The sequence below is a fragment of the Elephas maximus genome, chromosome 5 (assembly GCF_024166365.1).
Source record: "Elephas maximus indicus isolate mEleMax1 chromosome 5, mEleMax1 primary haplotype, whole genome shotgun sequence".
NCBI classification, from domain to species: Eukaryota; Metazoa; Chordata; class Mammalia; order Proboscidea; family Elephantidae; genus Elephas; species Elephas maximus.
In genome coordinates, this window is record NC_064823.1 from 94,412,329 (window position 1) to 94,428,211 (window position 15,883).

The 15,883-nt window shown below is 37.2% G+C and overlaps 1 protein-coding gene across 9 annotated transcripts in view; it reads left to right on the forward strand.

The window, feature by feature from the left end:
• Nucleotides 1-15,883, forward strand: part of EPHA5 (EPH receptor A5) — a 407,780-nt gene that overhangs the window by 203,142 nt on the left and 188,755 nt on the right. The gene's annotated exons all lie outside the window — the stretch shown is intronic.

Below are 15,883 nucleotides of genomic sequence, written 5' to 3' on the forward strand. Positions count from 1 at the left end.
TCTTTAAGTTCTCAGGGTACACAAACTGGAAAATCTTTGCAAACCTGCCAAAAATGGAAAATAGATTTTTTATTCAGAATCTTACATCACAAACTAAGTCTCAAATTTAAAAAAAAAAAAACTGCTAATTCAAGTAGCTTTTAGAAAGTTTTAGGTTTAATGCCACCATAGTTGAATATTTATCACATATCAACATCACAGAAAGTGAGCTGCAGTAATTGGTTTTTTTATTTTCTGATTTTTTTTTCAACATTAAAATGAAGAAAGTCACCTGCACCATAGGTGGTTTGTATATAAAACTTCTTTCAGGAGTTTTGAACTTTGGTGTCAAGTTTCTTTAAGGATTGTTTTCTGAAAAATCCATTTCTTTCTTAAACGATTTGTTTCAAATTTGTAATGGGCCTCAGTAGTTTTTCTGGCATTTTCTAATTGATATAATTGTGTTCTTCTGACGTCAACCCATGTATGAACTTTCCAGATTCAAAATGAGATATAAAAAGTACCAGAAGAAAGAAAATAGTTTTTTGTTCAAGATGAAAAAATTCGAATTAAGCTAGGAACTGAAGTTGGTTAGCTAGCCTTAGCTGATCAATCTATAACAAGAAATATTGATTTCCTGCTGAGCGTAATGATTGAATGATTAATTTATGGATAGTTGTGCAGTATTTAAAACATTTTCCCAACCATTTTATCATTATGGAGTCTAGCATCTTGTTTTTTCAAGAAGCTGTATAAATTCAAGCACTTTTTGCATGTAATGTTAGTCAAGTCAAATTGAAAAGTTTTAAGGAAGAACTACATACTAGAATTGCCTGGTGTTTATAATCGTAAAATGTGGCTAATAGTACTGAGGATGAAAGGAAATAATTTTAAAATTGCTGTGAGTATTTTCATTGTCAACAAAAACAAACATATATGAAGGGGAAAAGAACAAAAAGAAAAAAAGTGGAGGTTACATGAAGATAAAGGTATGCTGGCTGTGGAGGAGAGGAGAATGACAGGGAAAAAATGTGAACTTGTTACTTGTGTAAAAAGCTCTTAATGATCAAATTGAAAAAGTGAAACAATGGTGAATATGCAAGCTGTATTTTATTAAACTCTTAAATTTAGAAAAGGAATAAAATTCCTTGAGCTCCTTCAATTTTCTAGTGAGTTTATATGTCTTTCTTACACGATATAGTCTTTCAAATTATTTGCTTAAACATGATATTATTTCTTTGTTGAAAATGTATTTAGACATGTTCATATGACATTTTTGTCTTGTTGTTTTATTCTTTCAGAAGATCTAAAATACATGCATATAGAAAAATACATAGATACATAAGTAAATACACAGATACCAACACATATATGAAGGTTAAAATTCCACCGAAGACACTTTCTTTGGCAGTTTCATCTTCTGCTTACAAAATGTTGTTGGTGGTGGTGCCATCTAGTCAGTTCTGACTCATAGCTATCCCAAGGACAACAGAAAGAAACACTGTCCATTCTGTGCCATCCTCATAGTCATTAATATATTTGAGCACATTGTTGCAGCCACTGTGTCAATCAATCCCTTTGAGGGTCTTCCCCTTTTTTGCTGACTCTTTTTCACTTATGTCCTTCTCCAGGGACTGGTCCTTCCCGATAACGTATCCAAAGTATGTGAGACGTAGTCTTGCCATCCTTGCTCCTAAGGAATATCCTGGCTGTATGTACTTTTCCAAGACAGATTTGTTTGTTCTTCTGCCAGACTATGGTATATTCAACATTCTTCCCTAACACTGTCATTCAAATACATCAGTTCTTCTTTGGTCTTCCTTATTCGTTGTCCAGCTTTCTCATACATACGAGGTGATTGAAAATACCATGGCTTGGGTGAGGTGCACCTTAATACTGTTCATTTATTGCATCCTTCTGTAAACAGAGTTTTTAAATTTGTATTTTTAAAATATTTTTAATCTCGACATACGGTATCAAGAACTAATGTTTAAAGTTTTATAAACATACACACATGTATATTTTACCCAAAGAAAGGATGAGTTCATTTTAATAAGAAAACCAAAATTACTGAAAATTAAATATTTAAAAATACAGAATGCTAATTCTCAGCTGAGATAGACCAGATCTCAGTTGGCTGGGATCAGTCTTAGACTCTTGGACTTTACTCAGAGGGCTATCTTAACATGATGTGGGTTGTAATGTGCAGCAAACTTGCCTTTTACTTTGGAGGGAATACCCCAACGTGTTCCAGACTAACAGAAACATCACTAAAGAAGCTGTTTAATGTATTATTGAGGGTTTTATTTCTTGGTTCTTGCACTGGAGTTTAGAGAACATTATAATCCTGGTTCACCAGATTCTTTCACTTTAATGCCATCCATGCACTTGACCAGCATAATATCCATAGGATGATCATATAATCAGAGTTTCTGAAGACTATCTTAAGTCAGTAGAGCAGAAATTTTAGAGAGTATTGAAGCAAACCCTCACATGTCTGTCAGTTTGTCATACTGTGGGGGCTTGCGTGTTGCTGTGATGCTGGAAGCTATGCCACCGGTATTCAGATACCAGCAGGATCTCCCATGGAGGACAGGTTTCAGCTGAGCTTCCAGACTGAGACAGACTAGGAAGAAGGACCTGGCAGTCTATTTCTGAAAAGCAATACCCATTGAAAACCTTATGAACAGCAGCGGAACATTGTCTGGTATAGTGCTAGAAGATGAGCCCCCCAGATTGGAAAGCACTCAAAAGATGACTGGGAAGAGCTGCCTCTCAAAGTAGAGTCGACCTTAATGACATGGATGGAGTAAAGTTTTCAGGACCTTCATTTGCTGAAGTGGCACGACTCAAAATGAGAAGAAACAGCTGCAAACATCCATTAGTAATCGGAACCTGGAATGTACGAAGTATGAATCTAGGAAAATTGGAAATTGTCAAGAATGAAATGGAACGCATAAACATCAATATGCTAGGTATTAGTGAGCTGAAATGGGCTAGTATTGGCCATTTTGAATCAGATAATCATATAGTCTACCGTGCTGGGAATGACAACTTGAAGAGGAATGGTGTTCATCATCGAAAAGAACGTTTCAGGATCTATCCTGAAGTACAACGCTGTCAGTGATAGGATAATGTCCATACGCCTACAAGGAAGACCAGTTAATACAACTATTATTCAAATATATGCACCAAACACTAGGGGCAAAAATGAAGAAATAGAGGTTTGTTATCAGCTGCCGCAGTCTGAAATTGATCAAACATGCAATCAAGATGCATTGATAATTACTGGCAATTGGAATGTGAAAGTTGGAAACAAAGAAGAAGAATCAGTAGTTGGAAAATATGGCCCCGGTAATAGAAACAATGCCAGAGATAGAATTTTGCAAGACCAATGACTTCTTCATTGTAAATACCTTCTTTCGCCAACATAAACAGCAACTATTCACATGGGTCTCACCAGATAGAACACAGAGAAATCAAATTGACTGCGTCTATGGAAAGAGACTATGGAAAAGCTCAATATCATGAGTCAGAACAAGGCCAAGGGCCGACTGTGGAACAGACAATCAATTGCTCATATGGAAGTTCAAGCTGAAACTGAGGAAAATCAGAGCAGGTCCACGAGAGCCAAAATATGACCTTGAGTACATCCCACCTGAATTTAGAGACCATCTGAAGAATAGATTTGATGCATTGAACACTAGTGACCGAGACCAGACGAGTTGTGGAATGACATCAAGGACATAATGCATGAAGAAAGCAAGAGGTCATTGAAAAGACACGAAAGAAAGAAAAGACCAAGATGGATGTCAGAGGAGACTCTGAAACTTGCTCTTGAACGTCGATCAGCTAAAACAAAAGGAAGAATTGAAGAAGTAAAAGAACTGAACAGAAGATTTCAAAGGGCGTCTCAAAAACACAAAGTATTATAATAACATGTGCAAACAGCTGGAGATGGAAAACCAAAAGGGAAGAACATGCTCAGTGTTTCTCAAGCTGAAAGAACTGAAGAAAAAATTCAAGCCTCGAGTTGCAATAGTGAAGGACTTTATAGGGAAAATATTAAACGAAGCAAGAAGCATCAAAAGAAGATGGAAGGAATACACAGAGTCATTATACCAAAAAGAATTAGTCGATGTTCAACCATTTCAAGAGGTGGCATATGATCAGGAGCAGATGGTACTGAAGGAAGAAGTCCAAGCTGCTCTGAAGGCATTGGCAAAAAACAAGCCTCCAGGAATCGGTGGAATATCAATTGAGATGTTTCAACAAACAGATGAAGCCCTGGAGGTGCTCACTCGTCTATGCCAAATATGGCAGACAGCTTCCTGGCCAACTGGCTGGAAGAGATCCATATTTATGCCTATTCCCAAAAAAGGTGACCCAACCAAATGTGGAAATTATAGAACAATATCATTAATATCACACACAAGCAAAATTTTGCTGAAGATCATTCAAAAACAGCTGCAACAATATATCGTCAGGGAAGTGCCAGAAATTCAGGCTGGTTTCAGAAGAGGATGTGGAACCAGGGATATCATTACTGATGTCAGATGGATCCTGGCTGAAAGCAGAGAATACCAGAAGGATGTTTATCTGTGTTTTATTGGCTATGCAAAGGCATTCGACTGTGTGGATCATAACAAATTATGGATAACATTGCAAAGAATGGGAATTCCAGAACACGTAATTGTGCTCATGAGGAACCTGTAAATAGATTAAGATGCAGTTGTTCGGACAGAACAAGGGGATACTGATTGGTTTAAAGTCAGGAAAGGTGTGCGTCAGGGTTGTGTTCTTTCACCATACCTATTCAATCTGTATGCTGAGCAAATAATACGAGAAGGTGGACTATATGAAGAAAAATGGGGCATCAGGATTGGAGGAAGACTCATTAACAACCTGGGTTATGCAGATGACACAACCTTGCTTGCTGAAAGTGAAGAGGACTTGAAGTGCTTACTAATGAAGATCAAAGACCACAGCCTTCGGTATGGATTGTACCTCAACGTAAAGAAAACAAAAATCCTCACTTCTGGACCAATGAGCAACATCATGATAAATGGAGAAAAGATTGGAGATGTCAAGGATTTCATTTGACAGGGATCCACAATCAGCAGCCATAGAAGCAGCAGTCAAGAAATCAAAAGAATCATTATATTGGGCAAATATGCTGCAAAAGACCTCTTTAAAGTGTTGAAGAGCAAGGATCTCACCTTGAAGTCTAAGGTGCCCCTGACCCAAGCCATAGTATTTTCGATCGCATCATATGCATATGAAAGCTGGACAATGAATAAGGAAGACCAAAGAAGAGTTGACACCTTTGAATTGTGGCATTGGCAAAGAATATTGAATATACCATGGACTGCCAATAGAAGGAGCAAATCTGTCTTAGAAGAAGTACAACCAGAATGCTCCTTAGAAGCAAAGATGGCGAGACTGCGTCTTACATACTTAGGACATGTTGTCAAAAGGGATTAGTCCCTGGAGAAGGACAGCATACTTGGCAGAGTACAGGGTCAGTGGAAAACAGGAAGACCCTCAAAGAGGTGGATTGACACAGCGGCTGTAACAATGAGCTCAAGCATAACAAGGCTTGTAAGGATGGCTCGGGACCGGGCATGTTTCGTTCTGTTGTGCATAAGGTTGCTATGAGTCGAAACCGACTCGACAGCACCTAACAACAACTACTGAATCAAAAGGGTCAGAATATTCCCTTGTTTTTGCCAAGTAGCATCAGATGTTTTCTGGTAGTCATTTTTGTTAAGATGTTAAAAAAAAAACTTTGTCACTTATTAAGCCAATATAATAACAAGGGCTAAGGGCCAAGGTCCTTGTTGATTTCTAGTGAAGAGACCACAATAGCTGTATTTAGAATTAAGTATAAATCAAATAAAATAAAACTTCCTGTTTTTGTCAAGATTAGTTTGTCTTTTTCTCAGACCAAGCAGGCAGTGTAAATTTGCATGTATTAGGAATCCCCACTCTTTCATCTCCTGTGTTTTTATGGTGACACTAATCACGGCATTCCCCAGGGATACAATAAGGGTTTGTATTTTCTCTCTTGGTAGGAGGGAGGAGCTCAGAGATCTTTTATGTGGCCATTAGTACAATTTTACCACTTTTTCTTCATGGACCAGAGAGATAAAGAGAGTTTTCTTCCAGTTGCAGGGTAAATCTTCCAAATACACACAGGGGATCTGATAAAAATTCAAAGGATGAAACTGAGGTATTACTGTGCCAATTGTAATATAGGCTCAGGCCAAAACCCCATTCATCACATGACCCTATAGCCTCTGCTCAAACTGATGTTCTTTAGTGGTATTCTGGATCCGCAGGGATTAATGTTGACTCAGAGGCAGAATTCAATAATCTCTGAAAGGTCTGGGCATTTAGCGTTCCCTGGTGTATTGAGAAATGGCTTCAAATGCCTTTCAGAAAAGCTAGAAGGAAGATAAAAAGTGTTAGCTTGTGATGCTGTTGCAGGGTTCTTCTTTAAGGGTAATCATCTTTCTCTTCATTTAAAGTGCTATGGAGTAATTAAACTGAGTTAGGTCTGAGAAATGGTAAAAGACTAATTAGATCAGAAAATTTGGATTTCTTTTCCCCGTAACTTGGTTATAAAGATCAAAGTTTTATTACTTTGTTTTCTGCATGCCAGATTTATATGTGCGTGTATATATACTTAATCATTCAAAACCTATTATGAGATCCATACCCACTTTCTTTCCAGTGGTGAACTGCCATTACTTGGCCTTTGTTACTCCTGAAACCTAAAGAAATAAAGAATCATTTCACTGGCAGCTTCAACCTCTGTATTCTCAATCTATAGAGAACAGAAATTGCAGAGATTTTTTTGAAAATTTGACACTGTATTCATCAATATATTTCTCGAAGTAATGGTACAGAAAAGGTTTTTCTCCCTTTCTGAACATGTATTTACTGAAGGTATTCATGGGTCTAAAAAATAAACCCATTTTAACATTCCTATTTTAGAAAGTCATTGATTTGCTCTACATTAACAAGGAATTTCTACCAACCAAACTGTGTTTGGTTGGCCACTAACTGCTATGACAGAAATACCACAAGTGGATGGCTTCCACAAACAGAAGCTTACTCTCTCACAGTCTAGTAGGCTAGAAGTCTGAATTCAGGGCATCAGCTCCAGGGGAAGGCTTCCTCTCTCTGTTGGCTCTAGAGGAAGGTCCTTGTCATCAGTCTTTCCTTGGTCTAGGAGCTTCTTCATGCAGGAAACTAAGGTCCAAAGACATGGTCTGCTCCTGGCGCTGCTTTCTTGATGTTATGAGGTCCACCTATCTCCGTGCTTGCTTCTCTCTTTTATATCTCAGAAGAGATTGGCTTAAGACACAGTCTAATCTTGTAGATCTCATCAATAAAATTACAGCTAATCCATCTCATTGACATCATAGTGTTAGGATTTACAACATATAGGGAAATCACATCAGATGACAAATTGGTAGACAGTCATGCAATACTGGAAATCATGGTCTAGCTAAGTTGACAGATATTTTGGGGGGATACAATTCAATCCATGACACCACTGTTCAGTCTAGATTTTGGTCAACTAATTGAAAAGCATTTAGCACCTGTGTCAGCTGACCAGCACCTTAAATGAAGAAACTCTGATCATGCATGTCTAGCAGAGTGGATTATTTTTTTTTCTTCCTCCTATGTCAGAAACACATAAAATTTGTTTTCACACACATTTCCCATGCTTTTGCAAATTTAAATTATACGGTCTTGGAAGTCCCATATTCTAAAAGATTGTTATAACAAATAATGACAAGATAATTGGTTCCCAAAGTTATTGGGATCTAAGTGAGATGGAATAATAGGATTTCGGCAAGAAGATAATTGTTTCCTCCAATGAGTTAACCAGGAGTCCTGGTATCACAGTAGCTAAGCTTTTGGGTGCTGACAGAAAGGTCGATGATTTGAACCACCAGCTGCTCTGCTGGAGAAAGATGTGGCAGTCTATTTCCATAAAGATTACAGTCTTGGAAACCCTATGGAACAGTGCTCCTCTGTCCTATAGAGTCATTATGAGCCTGAATCAACTCAAAATGTTTTTTTTGTTTTTTTTTTTTAAGTTAAAAATCATAGGTAAGGTATGTACTTGGTATTATAGAAATGAAGAAGCATCTTTCTCAGATGGGTGTGGTGTAGCTGATTCTCCTAGCGAGAGAGACTCAGTAAAACTTTAGAACTTGTAAGTAATCTGAATTACCTGAATCTTCCCATATATCCACATTCTGTTGCTCAGAATTTAACTCCCCACCCCCATCAATGACCTCATTTAATAATGAGGCAGGGCAATGAATTCAGTTACCTTTGTAGTTCAGGAATTCTGTGGAATAAAGCTTAGGTTTTGGCTTGTGGCTATGTCATCCTTTTCACTGGAAAAATTATGATATACGTATGGCATTATTGAGACTCCTTGATTATCTCAATATGACTCAAACTGAGAATTTAATCTTTGAGCTGGTAGTTTTCTCTCTTTAAATTTTTCAGTGAATTTATACACAGCCAACACTTCCCATATTTCTTACATTTCTTATACCTTTATAGTAATATTACCTTCAAAAATCATATTATTTGAGGAGACTGTAGATGATGCTCTACATACCACTATATCCCAGGGACTCTGAGGATATCAGCTGGCTCAGAAAATTATTGAGAAGAATAGATGCACATATTAGAGGCTACATTTCCAGGAGCAATACCCACAAGTGTACCACAGATATGGCCTGATTAAGGGAAACATTTCCGCTATGGCTGTCAAGCAATTAATGGCAGACACTTGACTGTATTGTAATTAACCACTGCCACTAGTCGTACTGCTACTTCATAATCTCAAACCTGAAGCTGGTGAATTTTCACCAGTACTGCCACCAGAAATCCTTCATGTTTTATCGCGATCTTCATTAGCAGCAAGTAAAAATGACATCTTCATGAAAAACTTAATTCCTCAAGGTGCCAATTTGAATCCAGATCTCGGGCGGGCAAATAAAGTGCCATTTAAGACATAATGTATTCCAATTAATTTGACAGATTTTACTACATATTTGTTCAAATATAAATAAAATTTTCCTTCCATGTATCTTTAATATTTTTTTTTCTTTTTGTATATTTTTACCTTAATATGGCACATATTAAGGATCACACGAGGTTGTTTTCCTACATTCATACATACATACACGCACACTTACATATATATATATATATATATCTTCACCTACAGAAAGAAAAAATAATGTCTTCATAAAAATTTACTCCCTCGAATCATGGAAGTCAATAGGTAAAAGATCACAATAATCAAAAAGAGGGACTAAATACAGGAGGCATTGAACTGCCATATGGAGAGTGATACAAGGCGATATAGAACAATACAAGTTAGGTTTTTACTTAGAAAAATAGGGGTAAATAATAAGGTAACCACAAAAAGGTATAACAACTCTATAACTCAAGATAAAAACCAAGAAAAACGTAATGACTCAACTAACATAAAGTCAAGCACTATGAAAATGAGGATCTCACAATTTACTAAGAAAAACGCCTCAGCACAAAAAAGTATGTGGAAAAATGAAATTGTCAACAACACACATAAAAAGGCATCAAAATGACAGCACTAAAAACTTATTTATCTATAATTACCCTGAATGTAAATGGACTAAATGCACCAATAAAGAGACAGAGAGTCACAGACTGGATAAAGAAACACGATCCATCTATATGCTGCCTACAAGAGACACACCTTAGACTTAGAGACACAAACAAACTAAAACTCAAAGGATGGAAAAAAGTATATCAAGCAAACAATAAGCAAAAAAGAAGAGGAGTAGCAATATTAATTTCTGACAAAATAGACTTTAGACTTAAATCCACCACAAAGGATAAAGAAGGACACTATATAATGATAAAAGGGACAATTGGTCAGGAAGACATAACCATATTAAATATTTATGCACCCAATGACAGGGCTGCAAGATACATAAATCAAATTTTAACAGAATTGAAAAGCAAGATAGATACCTCCACAATTATAGTAGGAGACTTCAACACACCACTTTCGGAGAAGGACAGGACATCCAGTAAGAAGCTCAACAGAGACACGGAAGATCTAATTACAACAATCAACCAACTTGACCTCATTGACTTATACAGAACTCTCCACCCAACTGCTGCAAAATATACTTTTTTTTCTAGCGCACATGGAACATTCTCTAGAATAGACCACATATTAGGTCATAAAACAAACCTTTGCAGAGTCCAAAACATCGAAATATTACAAAGCATCTTCTCAGACCACAAGGCAATAAAACTAGAGATCAATAACAGAAAAACTAGGGAAAAGAAATCAAATACTTGGAAAATGAACAATACCCTCCTGAAAAAAGACTGGGTTATAGAAGACATCAAGGAGGGAATAAGGAAATTCATAGAAAGCAATGAGAATGAAAATACTTCCTATCAAAACCTCTGGGACACAGCAAAAGCAGTGCTCAGAGGCCAATTTATATCAATAAATGCACACATACAAAAAGAAGAAAGAGCCAAAATCAGAGAACTGTCCCGACAACTTGAACAAATAGAAAGTGAGCAACAAAAGAATCCATCCGGCACCAGAAGAAAACAAATAATAAAAATTAGAGCTGAACTAAATGAATTAGAGAACAGAAAAACAATTGAAAGAATTAACAAAGCCAAAAGCTGGTTCTTTGAAAAAATTAACAAAATTGATAAACCATTGGCTAGACTGACTAAAGAAATACAGGAAAGGAAACAAATAACCCGAATAATAAACGAGAAGGACCACATCACAACAGAACCAAATGAAATTAAAAGAATCATTTCAGATTATTATGAAAAACTGTACTCTAACAAATTTGAAAACCTAGAAGAAATGGATGAATTCCTGGAAAAACACTACCGACCTAAACTAACACATTCAGAAGTAGAACAACTAAATAGACCCATAACAAAAAAAAGAGATTGAAACGGTAATCAAAAAACTCCCAACAAAAAAATGCCCTGGCCCGGACGGCTTCACTGCAGAGTTCTACCAAACTTTCAGAGAAGAGTTAACACCACTACTACTAAAGGTATTCCAAAGCATAGAAAATGACGGAATACTACCCAACTGATTCTATGAAGCCACCATCTCCCTGATACCAAAACCAGGTAAAGACATTACAAAAAAAGAAAATTATAGACCTATATCCCTCATGAACATTGATGCAAAAATCCTCAACAAAATTCTAGCCAATAGAATCCAACAACACATCAAAAAAATAATTCACCCTGATCAAGTGGGATTTATACCAGGTATGCAAGGCTGGTTTAATATTAGAAAAACCATTAATGTAATCCACCACATAAATAAAACAAAAGACAAAAACCACATGATCTTATCAATTGATGCAGAAAAGGCATTTGACAAAGTCCAACACCCATTCATGATAAAAACTCTTACCAAAATAGGAATTGAAGGAAAATTCCTCAACATAATAAAGGGCATCTATGCAAAGCCAACAGCCAATATCACTCTAAATGGAGAGAACCTGAAAGTATTTCCCTTGAGAACGGGAACCAGACAAGGATGCCCTTTATCACCGCTCTTATTCAACATCGTGTTGGAAGTCTTAGCCAGGGCAATTAGGCTAGACAAAGAAATAAAAGGTATCCGGATTGGCAAGGAAGAAGTAAAGTTATCACTATTTGCAGATGACATGATTATATACACAGAAAACCCTAAGGAATCCTCCAGAAAACTACTGAAACTAATAGAAGAGTTTGGCAGAGTCTCAGGTTATAAAATAAACATACAAAAATCACTTGGATTCCTCTACATCAACAAAAAGAACACCGAAGAGGAAATAACCAAATCAATACCATTCACGGTAGCCCCCAAGAAGATAAGATACTTAGGAATAAATCTTACCAAGGATGTAAAAGACCTATACAAAGAAAACTACAAAGCTCTACTACAAGAAATTCAAAAGGACATACTTAAGTGGAAAAACATACCCTGCTCATGGATAGGAAGACTTAACATAGTAAAAATGTCTATTCTATCAAAAGCCATCTATACATTTAACACACTTCCGATCCAAATTCCAATGTCATATTTTAAGGGGATAGAGAAACAAATCACCAATTTCATATGGAAGGGAAAGAAGCCCCGGATAAGCAAAGCACTACTGAAAAAGAAGAAGAAAGTGGGAGGCCTCACCTTACCTGACTTCAGAACCTATTATACAGCCACAGTAGTCAAAACAGTCTGGTATTGGTACAACAGACACATAGACCAATGGAACAGAATTGAGAACCCAGACATAGATCCATCCACGTATGAGCAGCTGATATTTGACAAAGGACCAGTGTCAATTAACTGGGGAAAAGATAGCCTTTTTAACAAATGGTGCTGGCATAACTGGATATCCATTTGCAAAAAAATGAAACAGGACCCATACCTCACACCATGCACAAAAACTAACTCCAAGTGGATCAAAGACCTAAACATAAAGACTAAAACGATAAAGATCATGGAAGAAAAAATTGGGACAACCCTAGGAGCCCTAATACAAGGTATAAACAGAATACAAAACATTACCAAAAATCATGAAGAGAAACCCAATAACTGGGAGCTCCTAAAAATCAAACACCTATGCTCATCTAGAGACTTCTCCAAAAGAGTAAAAAGACCACCTACAGACTGGGAAAGAATTTTCAGCTATGACATCTCCGACCAGCGCCTGATCTCTAAAATCTACATGATTCTGTCAAAACTCAACCACAAAAAGACAAACAACCCAATCAAGAAGTGGGCAAAGGATATGAACACACATTTCACTAAAGAAGATATTCAGGCAGCCAACAGATACATGAGAAAATGCTCTCGATCATTAGCCATTAGAGAAATGCAAATTAAAACTACGATGAGATTCCATCTCACACCAGCAAGGCTGGCATTAATCCAAAAAACACAAAATAATAAATGTTGGAGAGGCTGCGGAGAGATTGGAACTCTCATACACTGCTGGTGGGAATGTAAAATGGTACAACCACTTTGGAAATCTATCTGGCGTTATCTTAAACAGTTAGAAATAGAACTACCATACAACCCAGAAATCCCACTCCTAGGAATATACCCTAGAGATACAAGAGCCTTCATACAAACAGATATATGCACACCCATGTTTATTGCAGCTCTGTTTACAATAGCAAAAAGCTGGAAGCAACCAAGGTGTCCATCAACGGATGAATGGGTAAATAAATTGTGGTATATTCACACAATGGAATACTACGCATCGATAAAGAACAGTGACGAATCTCTGAAACATTTCATAACATGGAGGAACCTGGAAGGCATTCTGCTGAGCGAAATGAGTCAGAGGCAGAAGGACAAATATTGTATAAGACCACTATTATAAGATCTTGAGAAATAGTAAACCTGAGAAGAACACATACTTTAGTGGTTACGAGGGGGGAAGGGAGGGAGGGTGGGAGAGGGTTTTTTATTGATTAATCAGTAAATAAGAACTGCTTTAGGTGAAGGGAAAGACAACACTGAATACATGGAAGGTCAGCTCAATGGGACTGGACCAAAAGCAAAGAAGTTTCCGGGATAAAATGAATGCTTCAAAGGTCAGGGGAGCAAGTGCGGGGGTCTGGGGAACATGGTTTGAGGGGACTTCTAAGTCAATTGGCAAAATAATTCTATTATGAAATCATTCTGCATCCCACTTTGAAATGTGGCGTCTGGGGTCTTAAATGCTAACAAGCAGCCATCTAAGATGCAGCAATTGGTCTCAACCCACCTGGAGCAAAGGAAAATGAAGAACACCAAGGCCACATGACAACTAAGAGCCCAAGAGACAGAAAGGGCCACATGAACCAGCGACCTACATCATCCTGAGACCAGAAGAACTAGTTGGTGCCCGGCCACAATCGATGACTGCCCTGACAGGGAGCACAACAGAGGACCCCTGAGGGAGTAGGAGATCAGTGGGATACAGACCCCAAATTCTCATAAAAAGACCAAACTTAATGGTCTGACTGAGACTGGAGGAATCCCGGCGGCCATGCTCCCCAGACCTTCAGTTGACACAGGACAGGAACCATCCCCGAAGACAACTCATCAGAAATGAAAGGGACTGGTCAGCGGGTGGGAGAGAGACGCTGATGAAGAGTGAGCTAATTATATCAGGTGGACACTTGAGATTGTGTTGGCAACTGTTGTCTGGAGGGGGGATGGGAGGATAGAAAGAGAGGGAAGCCGGCAAAATTGTCAAGAAAGGAGAGACTGAAAGGGCTGACTCAAGAGGGGGAGAGCAAGTGGGAGTAGGGAGTGAGATGTATGTAAACTTATATGTGACAGACTGATTGGATTTGTAAACGTTCACTTGAAGCTTAATAAAAGTTATTAAAAAAAAGAAAATTTACTCCCTCAAAGTGCCAATTTGAATCAAGATCTGGATTGTATATTGAATATATATATTCATGGAAACCCTGGTGGCATAGTGGTTAAGTGCTATGGCTGCTAACCAAAGGGTCAGCAGTTCGAATCCACCAGGAGCTCCTTGGAAACTCTATGGGGCAGTTCTACTCTGTCCTATAGGGTCGCTATGAGTCGGAATCGACTCGACGGCACTGGGTTTGGTTTTTGGTTTATATATATTCATATTTATGCATGTATTTTCTATTTTATTCCAAATTCCCTACACTAAATAGAAAATATTTCTATGTGGTAATTCGTTTATTTTTATTCCTAACTAAGGAAACCCTGGTGGCATAGTTGTTAAGAGTTTGGCTGCTAACCATAAGGTTGACAGTTCACATCTACCAGATGCTCCTTGAAAACCCTATGGGGCAGTTCTACTGCATCCTGTAAGGTTGCTGTGAGTCAGAATTAACTCAGCGACAGTGGGTTTGGTTTTAGTTTTATTCTTATAAAATACTATTTAATTTTGAGTACATATATTTTAGTTTAAATATTATGTATCTCAGTTTGTCTCTCATTTTTCCATCATTTTTTTTAAGTAATATATTTTAGAGACCCACTTATGTTGTTGTTTTTCCATTTAATATACTGCTTATAACTGTAGTATAATCCAAATTCCATGTAGTATATCCACTATATTATATATATCGATTCTCTCAGCAATGGAGAACCAGATTTTCTATCTGGATTGTGGGTATTTTCTATACATTTTAAAGAAATGACATGGTAATTTTTATTCAGTGCACACAGCGCAATTTCTCAAAAGAAGAGAGAAAACAAAAGCAATGAAATTTTCAGATCATATTTTCAGTTATTTTCCCGTTTCCCTACATAAGGCATCTAATATAGTTTTATTGCCTTCCAAATGAAATTAATAAGGAGAAGAGATGGTGTGTTCCGATACACAGACAAACAGCATAGAACATTTGGTTAAGGGACTGGGTTTCAATACTAACTCTGACCCTTACTAACTGTTTGATTTGGGCAAATGACAAATCTCCCAGGGCCTCAGTTTATTCACTTGCAAAGTGGAAAAAATAACAGTAATTGTGTCATAGGATGCCTGTGATGGTTAAATGAGTTAATATCTATAAAACAAGCAGTGTAATGCGTGTCACATAATAAATGATCGATAAATGTTAGTAATAACCTTGACACAGGGATTCACTGAGAATTCCGGAATCCATTCTTCTGAGAGAGGAATTTTGTTTGACTATGCTATTTTTTTTTTTTTATGCTATTTAATGGCACAGCACAATGTTTTCAGTATTTCATGCGCTGAAGAATTGCCTGTATATGTTTGTCAAAATGCATAATAATGGGCTCCACATTCTGAAATTATGATCAAATGTATTCAACAGAAGGTCCAATAATCTG